Source organism: Mus caroli, unplaced genomic scaffold, assembly GCF_978045245.1.
Source record: "Mus caroli unplaced genomic scaffold, Mus_caroli_1 scaffold_1, whole genome shotgun sequence".
In the NCBI taxonomy this organism is placed as follows: domain Eukaryota; kingdom Metazoa; phylum Chordata; class Mammalia; order Rodentia; family Muridae; genus Mus; species Mus caroli.
Window position 1 is genome coordinate 176991285 of NW_028227256.1, and position 18273 is coordinate 177009557.

Here is an 18273-nt window from a genome sequence, read left to right on the forward strand (position 1 = left end):
TCCAGACTAAGTATAGCAACTGAATGACCAGAGAGATATTCAATATGCACACCTACAAAAGACTGGAGAATGAGTGGCTCTCGGAATATCTGACATTTTCCTGCTGGAGGCCAGAGTCCTAAGTGAGGCTACAGGAGGCCCACAGTTCAGCAGCACAGAGCAGCCACTCACATCTCTCTCTCTCTCTCTCTCTCTCTCTCTCTCTCTCTCTCTCTCTCTCTCTCTGTTGCACTTACTATGCTAGACCTTTCCTGGCCTTCCAGACTCCACAAATCCAAATTCCCCACCCCCCATGCTATATCCGGCAGAAAATATTCTTCCCGTACTTCAGAGCAAATAAATACATGGCCATAATTTCCCTCAAATTCTAGTAAATTGACAAACCCATTGGACTATTTCAATATCTACCCTTCCATTCTTTCTATAATAGGCATTTCTTGCTACTTTAAAAACTCATCTATCCAACATCTTTCTTTCCCTACTAGATAATAAGCTCCGTGAACGATATCCTGGCACCCACCAGTCAGCAATCAGTAGTTGAATGATGACACTGTTACATCACTGGGCTTCAGTCATTGTTTCTCTCCCTTTCAAGCAATGGGAAGGCAACAGTGAGGAAAAGAACTATAGCAGCTCTCACAGAAGCTGAGCAAGACAGTTTGAGCAGTCGTTTTCTCTGCTGTCTACATTTAAGTAAAGACTCTGCAGGGCTGGAATGTGTCTCATGCATGGATCTTGCCTAGCAAGCCAAGGACCATACCTTCAATCTCTAGAATCTAACCAAGGAAGATTGCTGTCAGCAAGGGCCCATGTGCAGGAAGTATGGTCTCTAACTGAGGTGATGGTCAAAGAACAGAATTTTAAGGAACAGGATCACCCCTTGATGGACACATTAATGTGTCACACAGGAGATGAAATCCCAGAGTTGTCGTGCAAAGGTAGAACTGATCCCTCTTTCTCCCATTTCCATCACTCTTGGTCCCTCTCAAGCACACTCTTGCATATGATCCAATGACTGTGTCATTACCCACCATGTGGCCCTCACCAGAGCCAAGAATATATCTCCTGAGCTCTTAAAACTGGTGAGTTGAAGTACCCAGCCTCAGGTGTTTTATTATAGCAACAGAAAACAGCTTAAGACAAATGCATTCTCTCTAGAAAATGTTTATCTGCCAAGATGGCAACTTGATCTGAAAATACAACATGGGCAGAACCTACCTGCGCCTTTTCATTCTAACTTTGAACAGAAGACAAATGGAGGATTCCAGCAGTGCTGTGATTGTAAGTTTAAACACAGTAGCACTGGTAAGGCCCTGGCTGTATTCATAAGGCAATGTGAACTGGCTGATGCCCAGTCCTTAGCACTCCTCTGACTTTCAGTAAACGGGGCCTCACCCCTGGGATAGACCCCTCTTCCTCCAAGCCAGTATCTTCATTCAGACTTCTGAGGTTTTTTGTACATGCTTATATAATGACTTCATAACTAATACAGATTCGTTAATAAGAAAAAAATAAAAAGACCAGCAGCTGCTTCTGAATGTAGCCTGTGCTTCTGTCCTCCACAGAACCCTGCACACATGAGTTGGTTTAGCTTCATATAGCAGCCTGGATCTAGCTAAGGCAGCAGAGTGTCATTTTTATCAGGAAACGCATGTCAAGACAAATGTCAGCATTGCTTCAGAATATAACCCAGATAAAGGCTCATGGCAGGGAAGCACACCTGCGCTCCCTTCTTGACAGTTCTCAACTTATTACTTCTGGCATAAAAGTCAAAAGGAAAAATGGAAACCCCACAAAATAGCCTAATTAAACTGTACCCTCAAAAGTAGGCATCAGGAGTTTGATTGCTGCTTATTTTTGTTTCCGGCATGATAACATAAACTATTTAGAAATTTTAACTTTGTATAGATCATATGTCTCCTTTGTTATTGAGTATTTTACTAAATTCAGAAGTCTTATAGTTATCAATAGATGGTCCATGCTTCTGTTGATAAATACATGTATGTGCAGACATAAGACATAGTGTATCCAGAAGGGATTTGACACATTTTTAGTTAAAGAGCCTTCTGAACCTTTAACTATTGTGTAATTACTTGACTTTGTTATTTAAAATACCAATGCATAATGATCATATTTTCCTAGTACATTCTTTCTCCTACAAACTCTCACTCAAAACTATGTACCTATCTATTATAGTCTCCATATATGAGACCCTTTGTGTTACTGTGTTTCTTTTAACTACAATTTTTAGATCTAGATAATCATTTTGGAAGAGGTATCCACTCATCTATCTATTTCTGGTCAAACATCACTTAAACTGCTTAGCAGCACTTAAACTGCTCCATTAAGACTTCTAAAAAATGAACAGTTAAATATTCATTAAATGCTCACAGACCTTTGTTGAAGCTTTCAGTTTTCAAAAGCATTTCCTTTTGACCTGGTCATGAGTTCGGTTTGCATTTCTTTGTGCGCCCACGAGACTGAGCAGCTGTCCACCTCATTTAAGTCTGCGGTAGAAACAGGACCTTTGTCTGCCAGTGGAAACAGCACAGGACCCCCATCTCCCCACCCTCTAAACGGCTCATAGCTGCCCTGAAGCTGTGCTGAAACCTAAGTCTGGAAGCAGAGGCATTTACACAGCAGAGATCAGAGAGATATGGACACGGATACATCCAAGTCTTCCCAGTAGTTCCCAGTGGAGGACTCTGAAAGACCCAGGCCACTTGTCCCTATTTCTTTCTTCAGATTTCCTTGAAATCTCCAGAGTCCCAGGACGACTGAAGGACTATCTAATTGTGTTAAGGTAACAAACTGGATTTAGAAAGCATGTGAGCGAGAGTCTGAAACACTGGAAAAAAAAACCCAGCCAGGACACAGAATCGATTCGTGAAGGTTATATACAGGGCAGGAGGGACTGTCAACAAAACCCTGACACAAGCAGGTCCTAAGAGAGGAGAAGCCAGTCCCAGAAAAAGAGCTTTGCTGGGAGTTCAATGCCAGAGCTGTGCCCCAGTCGCTCAGCCACAGCTAAGGCCGCTCGCTTTATGTATGGAGCTAGAGAAGGTGGCGTGTCTGTTCTGAATGAAACCTTGTTGGCAGCCAGGAACTGAATGCAGGGCCCGGCTCACTCTGGAAACAGCCTGAGTGTTAACTGTGGTTGTTCTCTCAGATGGTCAGTGAGATCAGACCACTGATTAGTGCCTTGGCATTTCTACTGCACAATGCCCTTTTTAAATACGCTCAACAGATTTAGTCAGCATCCTGTGTATGAAACAGGCTTCATTAGAAGTCCTAAAAATACTTGAAAAAGTATGAACTCACGGTGTTAAAAATAGCACTAAGAGGCCTGAATGACCAGCCTGATGTGAAGTCCACACAAGGGACATGAACCGTGGGCTTTCCACGCTGAATTGTTACCCAATCCGAAAGGGTTTTATACAAGCATTAACCTCCATGGTATTAATTAGTATCTCAGAGCTGCTTCTCTCCCATCGGGCTCCTCCTTGCCACACTCACCCCCTGCCTTGGTTACACATCCCTCTCTATAGGCTTTGGGATCTGCAGAGTCTGAACTGAAGTCACGCTCGGGTTCTCTGTCATGCCCTCACTGACGACTTTCCCACACTCAGCCAATAGCCTTCTCTCACCTGACACGGTGTTCTCCAATTGTCTCCTTGGGCTCCCTAGGCTGGACTGCATCTCCTCTGCTGGCATCCAAAGGCCCCGCCCACATCACAGCGCCAGTCACATACAATATTGTAATTTGCTTCCTAGACTGACTGCCTCTTCTCATAAATGGGCCCACTGGCAGCTAATGCAGACACAGCTAGTACAGTTGGGAGTGACTAACAGAAGAACCTCAGAGTCATTTTTTTAACCTCTTAATCTTCTGTAAGGCTTCAGGTATGCAATCGCTCGTTTAACAAACTCTTACTGAACTTACACTAGATGCTAGATGCTCGGCAAGACACAAGCACAAGAGGCAAGACACAAGTAAGAGACGGTGGCATGTGTGTACAAGGGACTCTGGGAGCACACACTGAGACAACACGCCAAGCGAGGAGGAGTGAAAGAAGGCTATGCCAGTGCTTGGACATCTCTACTTGAACCTGAAACCTCAAAGGAGGAAATGAGGAGGGGACGTGAGGAAATGCAGCTGGTAGCATCCAAATCACCAGGCAAGTCAATCAAAGCCAAAACAGGCTGCACGACCAGCAGCTACCCTTTGAGGGAGGAATGGCCAGAACAGTATCTCCGGTCCTGTTCTTATTTTTATATACCAGTGCCCACTATTACAACTCCCCTTTACAAAGGTCGTCATACATCTATCTACAACCGCAGGGCTATGATCTTCAATACCTATGGTAGTCGATAAAATAGTTTTCCCCTATGAATACTATTCATGCAGCTCTGTGGGGCTGGAGATGCTGTAACTAGGATACATATCAAATAGCACTTTCTCTACAGCCGAAAACTCAGCACTAAGATTTTCTGCTAATAAGAAAAAGAATTAAGAAAGAAAGTACTGTCCAGTGAGATGCCTCAATGGGTTCAATTCTCGGAGACTGGATGGCAGAAGGCAAGAACTGAGTCCTACATGAGTGTTCACCATCCTCTGCATGTCCTCCATGGCATGCAGAGGCACCCAGAAGCACACACAGTAAATAAATACATGCTGGAAACTTTCCCTACTTCGTTGATTAGCTGACTGTTGCTATTTACCCACTACCCTGTGGACTCCTATTAGTTTAAGTGTATAGTTCTTGCTTTGTGTCCAGGGCTCGCTTTGTTCACTGAACTCGGAGCAAACTGACAACGTGAACTACTGCACCCTGGACTACTCTTGCCAGTGGGCCATGGTGGGACAAACAAAAGCTCCGTGGAGACAGTTTAATACTACCCTTGTCCAGACGTCTCTCCTGGCAAAAAGTACAACTGAATAAACAGAAACAAGATGCACAGCGACCTCAGTAACCCATGGCAGCAGGAAGAACGAGGGCCTGAGAGCCAAGCCCTCTGACTGCTATCAGCTTTGCTCCAGGGGACTTGGAGGTCAGTGCTCACAGAGCATAACTAACTTCAGTACTCGGGAGTCAGTCCACACCTAACACAAGTACAGCAAGTTACACGCCTGACCTTAGCTTCCATTGAGCTGGTAAAGTGCTGGCTACCTGGATGGTGTATATGAAACAGACAGCAGCTGCCTTTTGACTTAACTACGGGGTCTGCAGGTCTTACAAATGCTCATCATAACTCCATGTCTGATCACCCCACAACGCATATAGCTTAGACGGAGTCAGCAGCAAGGATGGGCTCCTCCAAGGCATCTGATGCCCAGCACTTCTCCTCCAAGTCTTTTAGGCTTTGATTCACTTTCTTGAATGTAGTCCAGGAACAGGAGGAGAACTAGAAGTATGATACTCATATCCAGTTCATAGCCCACCCCGCTCAGGGCCTATAACTATGTTTTCATTATTCATATATTGAATATTTCAATATTCACTTCTGGAGTACTTAATTACTTGGAAAAAACACGGAAAAACATCATTTTTTTTTCACACCAGAAACAGGAATCTCTCCGACTCATGCCCTTTAAAGTTCTGTTTGATTAATCTGTACCAACAAACAGGACAAATGCTGGAATGCCCCCACCTCCATCCTACCCTACCCAGCTCCCGAAGGGCCAGTCTAACTAGGAGGCAGCAGCACCACCTTTCTTGCCCTAGCATACCCGACACCTGCCTGACATATCAGCAAGATGCAGAGAAATGGGAGCCCTACCCCTAGGTCATCTTGGGGAGCAATGGCACTGGCTTTTCTCAGTGATGGTCTTAAATCAAGTTAATTTTGTCCAAGCATCTAATTTCTTCCAAAGTATGGTTCTGTGATTATAGTTACAGGCTGTCACAAGTTCCGTTTCTACTAGTCTGAAGATGGCTCTGTGCATTGGGCTTCCCTGTCCTGAACAGTTTGCCAGAGTGTTGGGAGTTTTTCATTATTGTTGCAAACCTCTTCTTCCCCATCATGTCTCATTTATAAATTACCATTAGACTAACACTTAAATTCACTGGCATAAAGAAGATGAGTGAGCTATGAAGAGATGAACCTCCCCCCCCCCCCCCCCCGCCAAACGATGAATAAAGTAGGGAAAACTAACTCACACATGCATTCGGTCATGCTGTAAGTCTATACACTGGTATAAATGACCAACAAGAAAAATCTATATACCCACACATCTGCCTGCCTCTTGCATGTCAACAGGCAGCCTTCAACCACTCAGTCACTACCAGCCAAGGAAGCCCTATAACCTACATGACCCTGGGAGTGAGTTTTCAGACATGCTACATACTCAAGGACCTACTGGGCTGTAAGAGTTGATTATAAAGGTCAAAAGGTGCCAGAATGGGCACTACATGATGTGCATTCAGATAAGACCCACTATTTGAACACTTAAATATTTAAAACAAATAAAGGACCTTGTTTTCCTTTTTTTTTTTAAATCTCTTCTCAAATGTTCCCTATCGTATTTTAGTTGACCTGCCTGAAAAAAAAAAAATGAATCAGATAACAAAATATTGGCAGCCATAGGGCAAGCCTATAGACCCAGCCACTTAGGAAGCTAAAGTAGGAGGCTCATAAGTTGAAGGCTAGCCTGGGCATTTTACCTCGACCCTTCCTCTCATAAGCAATGTCAAGGAGAGACCTGAGCTCAGTAAGAGAGCGACATCTCTGCCTCTAGTTCTCGGCCCTTCACAATAGGGGGATAAGGAGCTGGGTAGTACTTATGTGATTTTCAAATATTCTTCTAAACTTTAGTTAAAAATAACGTCAGGAAACGACACTGGATTTCTTGTCCTATGAAAGAGGCGTTTCAATTATAAAAATTTCAATATGCGCGGCTTTTAAAAAACATAGTGGAGACAATATATGTGGCAATACATGCATATGCCCATGTGCCCACATCTAAATGCATGCTAAAATACTTAAGTGTCAGCTGCAGCTCAAGTGTCGCTTTGCAAACCATTTTTGCATTCTCTCCAAGTAAAGGAAAGTTGAGCTTCTAATCACTAAAAGAGACACAATGTTTCTTAATTGTCTTTACCTTCAACCTCCTCTATCCAGTATGAATCTGCGAACAGTCTCAAGAGAGCCCTTCAGTTACCCGGGAGCATGCACATGAGTCTGGTAAGCTGAGAACAAAAGGCCACCAAAAACAGTTCCCCGGGGCCTGGCATAGTCTACTCCCTAAGATCAACAGTCCACACGATATTTATTTTTGAAACAATTATTGTGTCCCACATATGGCTGTGAAATAAACAGATCTCTGGGTCATTAGCAGAGGGACAATGGGATCCAAAAATCTCCATCTGCTCCTCTGTGGTGGGACCCTATTGTCAAATGACCAACACAGGAACACAGCACGAACACAGCAAACAGCATGTGCTGTGCCTGTTCAGAGGAGAGCAGGCCACACCTTCAACACTAACGGAACCACTGAGCGTGCTGAGAATCCGTCACCAGTGTCTCAAACAATTCTGTTTGAAACTAAAAAAAGAGAGAGAAGAAATTTCTAAACTCGATTCTGGTTTGGTCTCAGTGGGCTAAGGAAATATCCAGTATTCAACATCGATACAGTAACAATTGAAGAGGAAAAAAAAAAATTAAAATTCCATCATGGTGAGGCTAATACTACTTCCATCTGCAGCAACTTTGAGAAAGCTGATTAGATGATCCTAATGGGTGATTTACAGTGAAAGGGAAACACACCCTTAGCATAATTTAATAAGATCTTCAGGCTTGAAGCAGATTTGAGGGCTTCATAAAAGACCTTCTCCTGGCCTTTTAATAGCTCTCTCCAATTCCAATTAACTTGTTAAATGCCAGTTCTCACTGCCTCACCACAGCCAGCCCTTCCTGATTAAATCATTAAATGACCCTTAGCGGTATATCATCTCCTAAGGAATTATGGAGAGTTCAGAGGAGATGAGCACCCCTCCATTCTCCATGCCAAGAGAGAAGAAACACTACTTCGTGTAATTAAAATTAGAAATAAATAAAAACACTAAAATTAAATTTTATAATAATAATAATAAATTCTAGTCATCTTTTGGGATACGAAAGATTATGTTTACCAAGCACATTGGCCCGTCCTAATTGTTTTACTGGGGTTAATATTTAGATTGGTTTAACCTTTTCAGAGACCCTCAACAGGTAGGGCAGACATGTTGATTAAAAGGGTTAATTTATGTGAAAGGTAGCCATTGAAGACTCTGACAGCCTGTCAGTGTGATAGCCTGACTTCTGATCTGGTGTCAAGGCTCTGTGGACGCCCCGCTGGGCATCTCCCCACACAGACAGCACATCTGTTCATCCCACACTAGTCCTGCCCACTTCCTTCTCCATTTTCCAGACTGCTCGCTGCTCCTCAGAAGAGGGCACACCTGGTTCCAGAGACCAGGAGTCTTCTGCAAAGTTCAAGGTTAAATGTCACTGCAACCATCAGGGAGCGCTCCCACTGAGCTGCAGACAGCTCCACTCTGCCAAGTCTCACTTCCTTGAACTTCGTTTCTCCTGCCTGTGACACTGCTCCTCTGTCTGTGCAAGCCCTGACAGGATCCACAAAAAACCCAGTGGCTACATCACAAAAGGTTGGATGGAAGCTCCTGAGAGCACCCTGCTCTCTAAACAACTTTCTATCTTGCATTTGGATGACTTTGCAACGAAGTGAAGGCTTTAAGGATAAATAAACTAACACAAACCAAGATGGCCTACAAATGACATGAGAACTATGCTTTGGGCTACTAGAATGGGGGAAAGGGATTGCCTAGGCTTGGGCTCTAACAGAGCTCAGTGATCAGCCATGCTTTCAGGGAAGCCATCCCTCACAGCATCTTGATAGCTTTGCTGGAGTCCACAGCTTCTGATCCACTACGATGAGCTATGCTTTAAAGATGAGCAAATGGGATATTAATAAAAGAAAACTAACCACAGTGTACACTTCTTCATGTTACAGGCAAAAGTTGTCAAACAGAAATTCAAGGGACAGCGTCACTCTGACATGGATGGCTTAATGAGGATGGGGTATTTGCTTTTCAACCCTCCTTAAAACACTCCCAGAGTCCGCCACAGCTCCCTGCCCAGTGCCTGACATAATGCAGGTGTCCTTTGAGTCCTTGACAATCCCCAGCCATGATGTCCACCTGCTAGGGAACCTGTTCTCAGGCACCACCATACTTAGAGTCTTAACTTGTAACTGCATCTTTTCATACTTTAAAAGTAAATGTCATGTGTTGATTTTGTAAAAGAAGAAAAGCATATTTAAAAAAAAAAGTTCAAAACTGAATGGAGGAGAATGTGGTAGCATGTAGCTGTAGTCCCAGACACTCTGAAGGCTGCGCCAAGGAAACCACTGCTGCTAGGAGGTCCTGGACAACATAGGCAGACTCTGTACATATATACACGCACACACACACACACACATATACATAAGTACATACATACACATATATAATACACATACATACATACTTATACATACATAAATACATACATACACATACATACATACACATATACATAAGTACATACATATACATACATACACATACATGAGTACATATATACATATACATACATATACATAAGTACATACACATACATGAGTACATACATATATATACATATACACACATATATACATACATATATACATACAGACATACATATACATAATACACATACATAAATACATATACATAATACACATACATAAATACATATACATACACACATACATCTACATACATACAAACACACATATACATACACATTTGATTGTACATTTAATATAGTTTAATTACTTATATTAAATTGATACTCTGCTTCATTTTGATTCTCAAATTATGTTATATTTGCTTTTTGAGCTTTTTTGAGGTCAACAGTTTAAGGAAAGAATGAAGAAGGAGGAGAAGGGATGGAGGAGGAGGAGCAGGAACAGAAGCAGGAACAGCAGCAGCAGCTGCCACCAGGTGTGCTGGCAAGTGGCAGGAGCTTTAGGACAGTCATAGTGTATGTACCAGGTCCACATATCAGTCCATAATACACTGCACAGTAAGCACAGATAAGTTGATGGGAACATGTCACACAAACTGTTTCTCCATTATGCCCCTTCTCAATTTTTGCACCATCCCAGTTTTAGCCCCTCTAATATAAACAAGGCTTTAAGTCTGTCACCGTCAAAGAACAAACCAAAGCTAGAATTCTGACTAAGCTAAAATAACAAGTTTCTTGCTGGAGACAGGCTGAATGACACTTGGCCCAACAGAAGATTAATAACCTGTCAGACACCAAGGGTGACCAGACATGGAGAACAGGCAACAGGGGCTTCTTCATAAAGGGAATGGGGAATATTCTAATGAGAACTAGATTTTAAAAAGGAAGGTGGTACTTTTAACAGGCAGTACAGGCCTATAACCCATCACTAGGAGGCCGGGGAAGGAGAATCATAAATGTGAGACCAGCCTGGGCTGTAGAGTAAAACCCTGTCTCAAAACAAACAACAACCAAAACTAAAACCTGCCATGTTCTCCAGAAGGAAGTGAACAGCTGAGCCTTGCTAAAGAGAATGTTCAAAAAGCATGAACAGAGAGCTTGGACAATGAAAGAATTCACCACTACATCTCAAAGCATGAGCTTTCCCCTGCTGAAGTTTGGGGCATCTCATACACGCGCGTGGGCACAAACACACACACACACACACACACACACACACACACACGGGGAGGGGGGAGAGAGGAGAAGGAGAGGAGAAGAGAGAGGGGGCAGGGGCAGGAGGAGGAAGAGGATCAGCAAACCATAATGAATGTTGTTTTGAAGCCCCAGTCTATTACTTGGAAGCCAGTCCTGTGCTCTTTGTCATCCTTCAGTCTGGCAGAGCTGACCGAGGAAAGAGACATCACTACGGGGGGGGGGGGGGGGCAACTTACTAAGGTGGCCATATCTTAAAGACTAAAGAACATGCAACAAGGGAGGGAAACAGAAGACAGCCTAACATCACTGGCAGCCTGCCTACAACACTGCCTTGGGGTGAGAGTTATAAAGGATGCTTGCTTCATGGTTGGAGGTTACTTCGGAGAAAACATAGGACAGAGAAAGGCCTGTGATGGCAGGCGGCAGGTGCGCACCTCCACCTCTGAGCCAATGGGCTTGGCACGCCAAGGGCTCCTGAAACCCAAACCCTTTGTTTTCACACTTCGGCCAACACATTTCCAAAGCAGCCGCTGCTGATCAGCCTTGTTTGGCTGTCTCCTTATTAAAACTTCACAAAAATTTAATTTTAACCTCATGAGCCCCTAAAGCTGTAAATTAATTGAATAAAATTTACAAACATTATGCAATGAGATAAAGCAATTTTAGACTTTTCCCCATTCAGTGGACTTAGCCACCCAGCACAACAGTTTTGCTTGACGTGAGTTCAGAGCCCCTGGAAACCTACCTAATCCTGCTCTCTGGGCCTTGTGCCTAGTCACAGACCCATGTTAGCCCATATCTGGAAAACTAATAAACCCCAGATGGGTTTAAAGACTAAGAAATACTTCTGACACGGTTTGCCATTTGCTGTATTGTTGCTGTCCTTTGCAGTGAGAGAACCCACCGCAGAAGACCACAAGAGCAGTAGATAAAAGCCGGTGGTTGTTAGCATGCAACAGGATAGCTCGTGTAAGATTAATGTGATCTCAAGTTGAAGCTAAGAATTAAATATAGGGAAGGTGAAAGCCTGTATCCATTGGTTTAATATAGACATTGCCAAACAAAATTGGAAGCTCACTCATTTTTCACCAAAATGCCAAAGGAAGGAAGGGAGGGAAAGAGAGAGAGAGAGAGAGAGAGAGAGAGAGAGAGAGAGAATGAGAATAAATGGGGAAAAACAAACACAACATGATTTCTGAATGGCGAGGTAAGACAAAGAACAGCAATGACTTCTCCACATGCCAACATCACCAAGCAAGTCAGCTAATCCACACTTACACACCTCGAGATGATGGAGAGAAAGGTACAAGCTGTGAGCTTTCCAGGAGGAGATGCACTATAAGCAGAGGCCTGATTGCCTATGACCGCCATACTTACCAGGGAGGAGTCAAGATGCATCCTCTCACCATTGACTTTCAGGGCGGCACAGCTGTCTGTCTCCCTTCCAACTGACGTCAAGTCTTTTTATCTTTGCTTTCCACGATTTTGTCTAAATATAATTTGTGTGTGCCTGCACCTGTGTATAGGGGCCAGAGGTAAAAAGTCCTTCCTGAGCCAGGGTCTCTCAGTGATTCAACTACTAGACTGGTCAGCCACCAAATTCCAGAGATCCCCACCCAGCACTAGACTGGCTAGCCACTCTACTCCAGGGACCCTCCCATCCCCCCATACTCCCTTCCCCTTCCCTTCCCTCCCTCCAGTGCTAAGGTTAAAGATGCAGCTGCCATGCCCAGCTTTCAGGTGAGTGCTGGGAATCTGGTATTCCTGATTATGCCACAGGTTCCTTACCAACTGAGCCTATCGCTCCTCCATTCTCCCTGCTTCTGAAAGGACCTGGCCCATAAGAAGCTGTGAGCTATTGAGGTAACCGTAAAGTTCTGCCTCGTGGGTCTTCAATAGCTTTGGACATTAACTGCTAAGGGAACATCATGGATGAGTTAACACTTGTGGGGACCAGGGGGCTTTGTTTTGCTGGGGATCAAATCCAGGGACTACTATTTGGTAGGCAAGCCCTTTGGCACTGATCTATACCTTCTGGAAGCACAAGGAAGATAAGTACAGCTCCCAAGCAAGTTAGAATGAATGAGAAATAATGAATGAATGAATGAATGAATGCATACATGCATGAATGTTGGACTGTTGGAAAAAGCCTTTTGAGCCGTTAATATTTCTATTTTTTCCCATTTAGAAAACAGCTCTCCAAAAGTGGAGGCAAAGTGCTTCTTTTCAGATTGCTCTTTAAACAGAGGAGCCATGTGTCAACCCTGGACAAGTTCACAAAGGTGCGGTTTTTTATAACAGAGCAGCTGTAATATCCAGGTGGGTGGCTCCAAGAGGGACAGCCCGGCCCACTGGCCCCTCATCAAGCAATTCAGAGCAGGAGCCCTGCCTTCCCTGGGTAATTGTAGACTTAGCTGAATTAACTAACTCAAAAGAGAGCCTATTCAATAAAGAAAATCCCAACACTTGTCTTTGCAGACCCAAAGCAGATGGAAACAATACAATGGATTGCTGAGGATATTGTAAACAAATGGGTCTTCTGAATTCCATTCACAAAAGCTCACCAGACCTCCAGCTGTGTACATGCCTGGGTCACCCCCACCCCCATGGCAGTCTTAAGCATAGTCAACTCAAGACCAAAAGACAGAAGTGATTTTTTGTTTTTAATTCTTCCACATGAATTCATCTACAATGGAATTACTACTGAGATTACAGAGGTGTTGGTTCAAAAAGCCAAGTAGATGGGGAAAAAAAATCCATATGTGTATGCACACATACACACATAAACACACACATATATACACACATACATCATCAACGGCATCACCACCACCACCATCATCTAAGCTCTAAACAAGAACTGTCTCCAGTGAATTCTCTCCAAGGAACAGTGAAAAATCTAGATCTAGTTAGTCTCTGGAAAATGAAAGTCTAACATAGTTTAATCCTTTATTGACATTATAACTGGCTTCAGAGCAAGACTTGTTTCTGACAAGACATGAAACTCTTTTTGATTTAAAAACAAAAATCAAGCAAACAAACTCCAGGGTCAGCCCCTCATGGCCGTGGCTAAAGCATCCGTGTGAACGTTCAGGTGTCCCCTGAGCATCGGCTACACACACGGCATGTGCCGCACGCTGCCCATCATCTCCAGGGGCTGATACTCCACGGAAGTAACTGACAGTTACAATAAGAAGATCTAAGTGTGATGGCAAAGGGGTACAGGTCACGCTATGAGTTCAGGTACACAGAAATCACCCTCCTTACAGTCTCCACAAATCTTGCCTTTCTCACGGGTAGCTTCATCAATGCTTCCTGTCCTTGCTGTACTGAATGCAGCTCTACCTGTTAAACCGCTGGGCAGATGGCTCAGCCATTAAGAGTGAGTAGCCGCTGTCGCAGAGGATCTGATCAATCCCGATACCTGCTCACACTGCCTGTACCTCCAGTCTGGGGAGAGCTGACACACTAACACACTAACTCCAGTGTTCACACTATTCCAGTGGCTGTGTAATTAGCAGAACATCTGCATTCGACTGAAACGGTGTCCGAAAAGCCTCCAGGGGGTTCAGGCTAGAAGAGAATGTACATCCAACTAGCTAGCATGGTCAGTCAGGTCAGCAAAGCAAATAGCGGCTATATTCCAAACAAGGGAAGGCCATGACCCTGACTTCAAGTCAGCAGACCTGTGTCCTAACTCTGAGGCTCCACTGCCTGAAATGGGCTATCTCCACTCCTAAGGTCATCCATCATCTTTACCCAGACAATTCTTTCTTCTCTGTGTGTCTTGTCACCAGGTCAGGCATCTCTCTGCTCTGTGCTGTCTATGCCAACAGTTCTTAACCTTCCAGGTGCTGAGACCCTTATGTTGTGGTGACCTCCACACACACTATAAAATTACTGTTGCTACTTCATAACTGCAATTTTGCTATTGTTTTGAATCAAAATGTAAATATCTATATGCAACCCCACAGGGGTCATGACCCAGAGGCTGAAAACTGCTGGTCTGTGCCATAAAACTGCTTTGGTGTACTGGTGTGATTTCATTTTTGTTTCTCCCTAGACCACAGGCTCCTTGAGTTCAAGGACTGCTTTTTAATTATCTCCCAGATGCAGCAAAGATTAGATCTGATGAATGAACTAAGAAAAGTACTAAATCCATTCTAGCTGGGAGTCTAATAAAAGAAATTATTGCCTATTAGGCTGGCAGAATACTACATTATAAAGATAAACTTGGGCTGGGTATGATAAAGAAATAATGTTATGATCTGAGTATAGCTCCCACAAAGTTTTTATTATAAATAGATCCCATCCCATTGGATTATGCCAGCCATGAGAGGGTGTCTCTAAAGCAGCCACTCGGCAGTTTGCAATCCATCTGAAGCATGAAATGAGCTCAAGGGAGAACGAGATGGATATTTGACAAACTGATGCTTAAGCTTAAGGTCAGATTTTATTAGAAGAAAAAAAAAATATGTTATAAGAATCTGAAGGCTATAAAAGTAGTCCCCTCTGTCACTGAAAATTTTCCATGGACCAGAAAAATCTGCTTGCTGCTTCTAGAAAAGTCATGGACCTGCACTTAGAATTCCGGGTTCCCTTAACAACCTCACATCAACGGATCCAGTTCTCACTTGCCGCTAGCCCACTGATTACCTGGTCTCTAAGTTGGTTTCACTAAAATTAAATCTTCCTGGGACTGCGTGTACAGACTAGGAAACCATTCCAATGGAGAAGAGCCTGCTCGCCCAATCTCTAAGGAGATGTGTGGTCTGGACAAGTAGGCGAGACTTTAGGAGATCAGACTTTCATCTGCACAAATAATGACCTCCAAAGTGATTCCTAACTCTAAAGTGTAAGTCCACGGAAGGGCTCTCAGCTATGGAAATTAGAGGGAGGTGGGGTTTTAAGGATTCCTTAACTACAAACTAAAGAGTAAATCCTTCCTTAGATTTTTTTTCCATTTCGGTGTCTGTGAGGTTAGTGATGAAGAGAAAGAAATGGGAAATATAGAAGAAAAGACAGGCTAGGCTCATCAAGGATTCCCATCCAAGTATCATGCCTGAGTGTGGTGTCTATATGCCAGAGGCGATGACCTGGGCTTTTGAGCCTCTTATTAGTTCAGTAAGAAGTCTCATAACAAAAGAAAGAAATTTGCATGCTAGTGTGTTTCTGAGCAAAGGAGAAAGAACTCACTCACCACAAACGATTTTCAAGAGATCCCAGCCACAGGATCCATCATGACCAGTGCCGACTTAACCTAATGTCTCAGAGATCTGACGCCCTTTCACACTGACTCAGGAACAAATGCATCTCTGGTCCTGCTGAACGAGTCATGGTCCCTTCCACGATGTACAAGAAGTGTCTACCATGCCGGCCTGAGTGCACCCCAAGCAGTCTCTGCTCCTTCCTCATCCGAGTAGCTCTGTTCAGAAAGTTTCCTCTACAACTGTTAACGGGGTCCCTCTGTATCCGTACCTCCATACTGGAAGGGCTGTGTTCACTGGTGTGGTGGCAATATCTGTGTGGCTATGACTGAACTGTGTGAACCGTTCTCCTGGGTTCTTCTGGACATGGTACCTACAACTTCATGCACCCCCAGGTTGCACCCCAAGACATTTTTCCTTTTCTGCACAGCCAACTGTATGAACCAAACAAGGGGTAGGGATGGGGAAGGGATTTCCCAGACTACCGTACTACGTGGCATATAGGCATGGTGGCAAGTCTGTCCACTCTCATACAAATACCTTGTCTATGATTGGTCTCAAGAGCTGTTTATTATCTGGCTATAAAATCACAGCGGCAGGAGACTCACTCGGGGGGGGGGGGGAGTTATTGTTTGCTTTACATCGCTCTTAACCTTGGACAGGATTTTGCTTTCCCCCGTTATGAATATTTACCTTGGAGAGAGTACACTGTATACGCCTCATACACACACACATAAAATCGCTCCGTTCACTGCAACGGTTCTGCCAAGTGCTATCAAGCTAGCAAGAGTAGCTGGAATAGATACGCGGTGTGCTCCAAACCTCAGGTTTTCCTGCTGTCAGAAGATTTAACTTACAGAATGATCAGCCTAATTTTCATCGGTTAAAACAATATTGCGTGTCATGAGTATCTTGACGTCAATATCTACGAAAAGATTGTTCCAAAATGTAAAGGAACACAGCAGAAGAGATAACCCTGCTCTCCCAGAGCTTCTGAATATACCCTGCTTCCGGCCACGGTGGAGAGGCAAAGCCAAAACGTAAGACTTGTCAATCATGGTAGAAATTTTAAAATAGTCAGTTCTTTTGGTAAGCCTCCAAAGAAGAACTATTCTATTTCTTTAAAGTGCTGTATTCTCATTTTATGTCATTAGAATGGTGCTTCCAGGGGCTGGAGAGATGGCTCAGTGGTTAAGAGCACCGACTGCTCTTCTGGAGGTCCCGAGTTCAAATCCCAGTACCCACATGGTGGCTCACAACCATCCGTAATGAGATCTGATGCTCTTCTGGTGTGTCTGAAGACAGCTACAGTGTACTTACATACAGTAATAAATAAATGTTTTTTTAAAAAAAAAGAGAATGGTGCTTCCATTTTGTTTGCTTTCTTCCAAGTCAGTTCTTCATGATGTTCTCCTATGTCACATTACTAACTAGGGCTTAAGAAAAGCTTTCTGGTGCACACAGGACTGTGAGCAGGAAAGGAATCATGCAGAGCCATGCAGAGCCGTGTAGAGCCATGCAGAGCCGTGCAGAGCCATGCAGAGCCATGCAGAGCCGTGCAGAGCCATGCAGAGCCATGCAGAGCCATGCAGAGCCGTGCAGAGCCATGCAGAGCCATGCAGAGCCAAACAGAGAGCCATGCAGAGCCATGCAGAGCCAAACAGAGAGCCATGCAGAGCCAAACAGAGAGCCATGCAGAGCCATTCCGGTTTTCCCCCTCCCTGTGCCACATGGCAGAACTGAGATGTTCGCACAGTAAATTATGTGTATTTTGAAATCCCAAACTTAGCAAAGTAATAATTTATTTGTTTTTGGTAGATCAAGTCTCAACAAAGAAAGTATAGATCAGTACATACTGATAGGCTCCTAAAAATATACTTGAGAAAGTGTATTCCCAGTGAGAAGGTCCTTAGAGGGAACAACACTGTCTTTATCACAGGGAAAATCAGTTTCTTGAAGTGCGTGTAGAAAGACAGTTGGAACAAACTTTACAGAGATGTTTTCTTTAAAAAAAAAAAATGCAACAACAACAAAAATAAACCATGCAATTAATATAACAGAAAGAATCCTATTTTTCTGCCAGAATTGCCACCAAGGAGATGCATAAGGTAGGGATCTGGGCTCGCAATTCCCTTCTACTTGTCATGCAAGATGAAGCTCATCAGTTAACCAGAGAACAACACACACATGACCAGCAGCGCGGCCTTGGGAGGTGGGGTCCCTGAATGACCAAGAGCTAGGTCGGACTAAAGTCAGTTTAGAGAGCTACCAGTGCTGCTTTTCTGTTTCCTTCATCAGTGATTTGCTATTAAATAAA

At 43.7% G+C, this 18273-nt stretch overlaps 1 protein-coding gene across 8 annotated transcripts in view; it reads right to left on the minus strand.

Moving 5' to 3' along the window:
• Smyd3 (SET and MYND domain containing 3) overlaps positions 1 to 18273 on the minus strand; it is a 580304-nt gene that overhangs the window by 260965 nt on the left and 301066 nt on the right. The window contains exon 1 of one of the 8 annotated variants that reach the window (XM_085843355.1): positions 2396 to 2552. The exons of the other annotated variants lie outside the window; for them this stretch is intronic. The gene's annotated coding sequence lies outside the window, so the exon portion shown is untranslated. Of the gene's footprint in view, positions 1 to 2395; positions 2553 to 18273 lie in introns of those variants that run through there. 8 annotated transcript variants of the gene reach the window in all.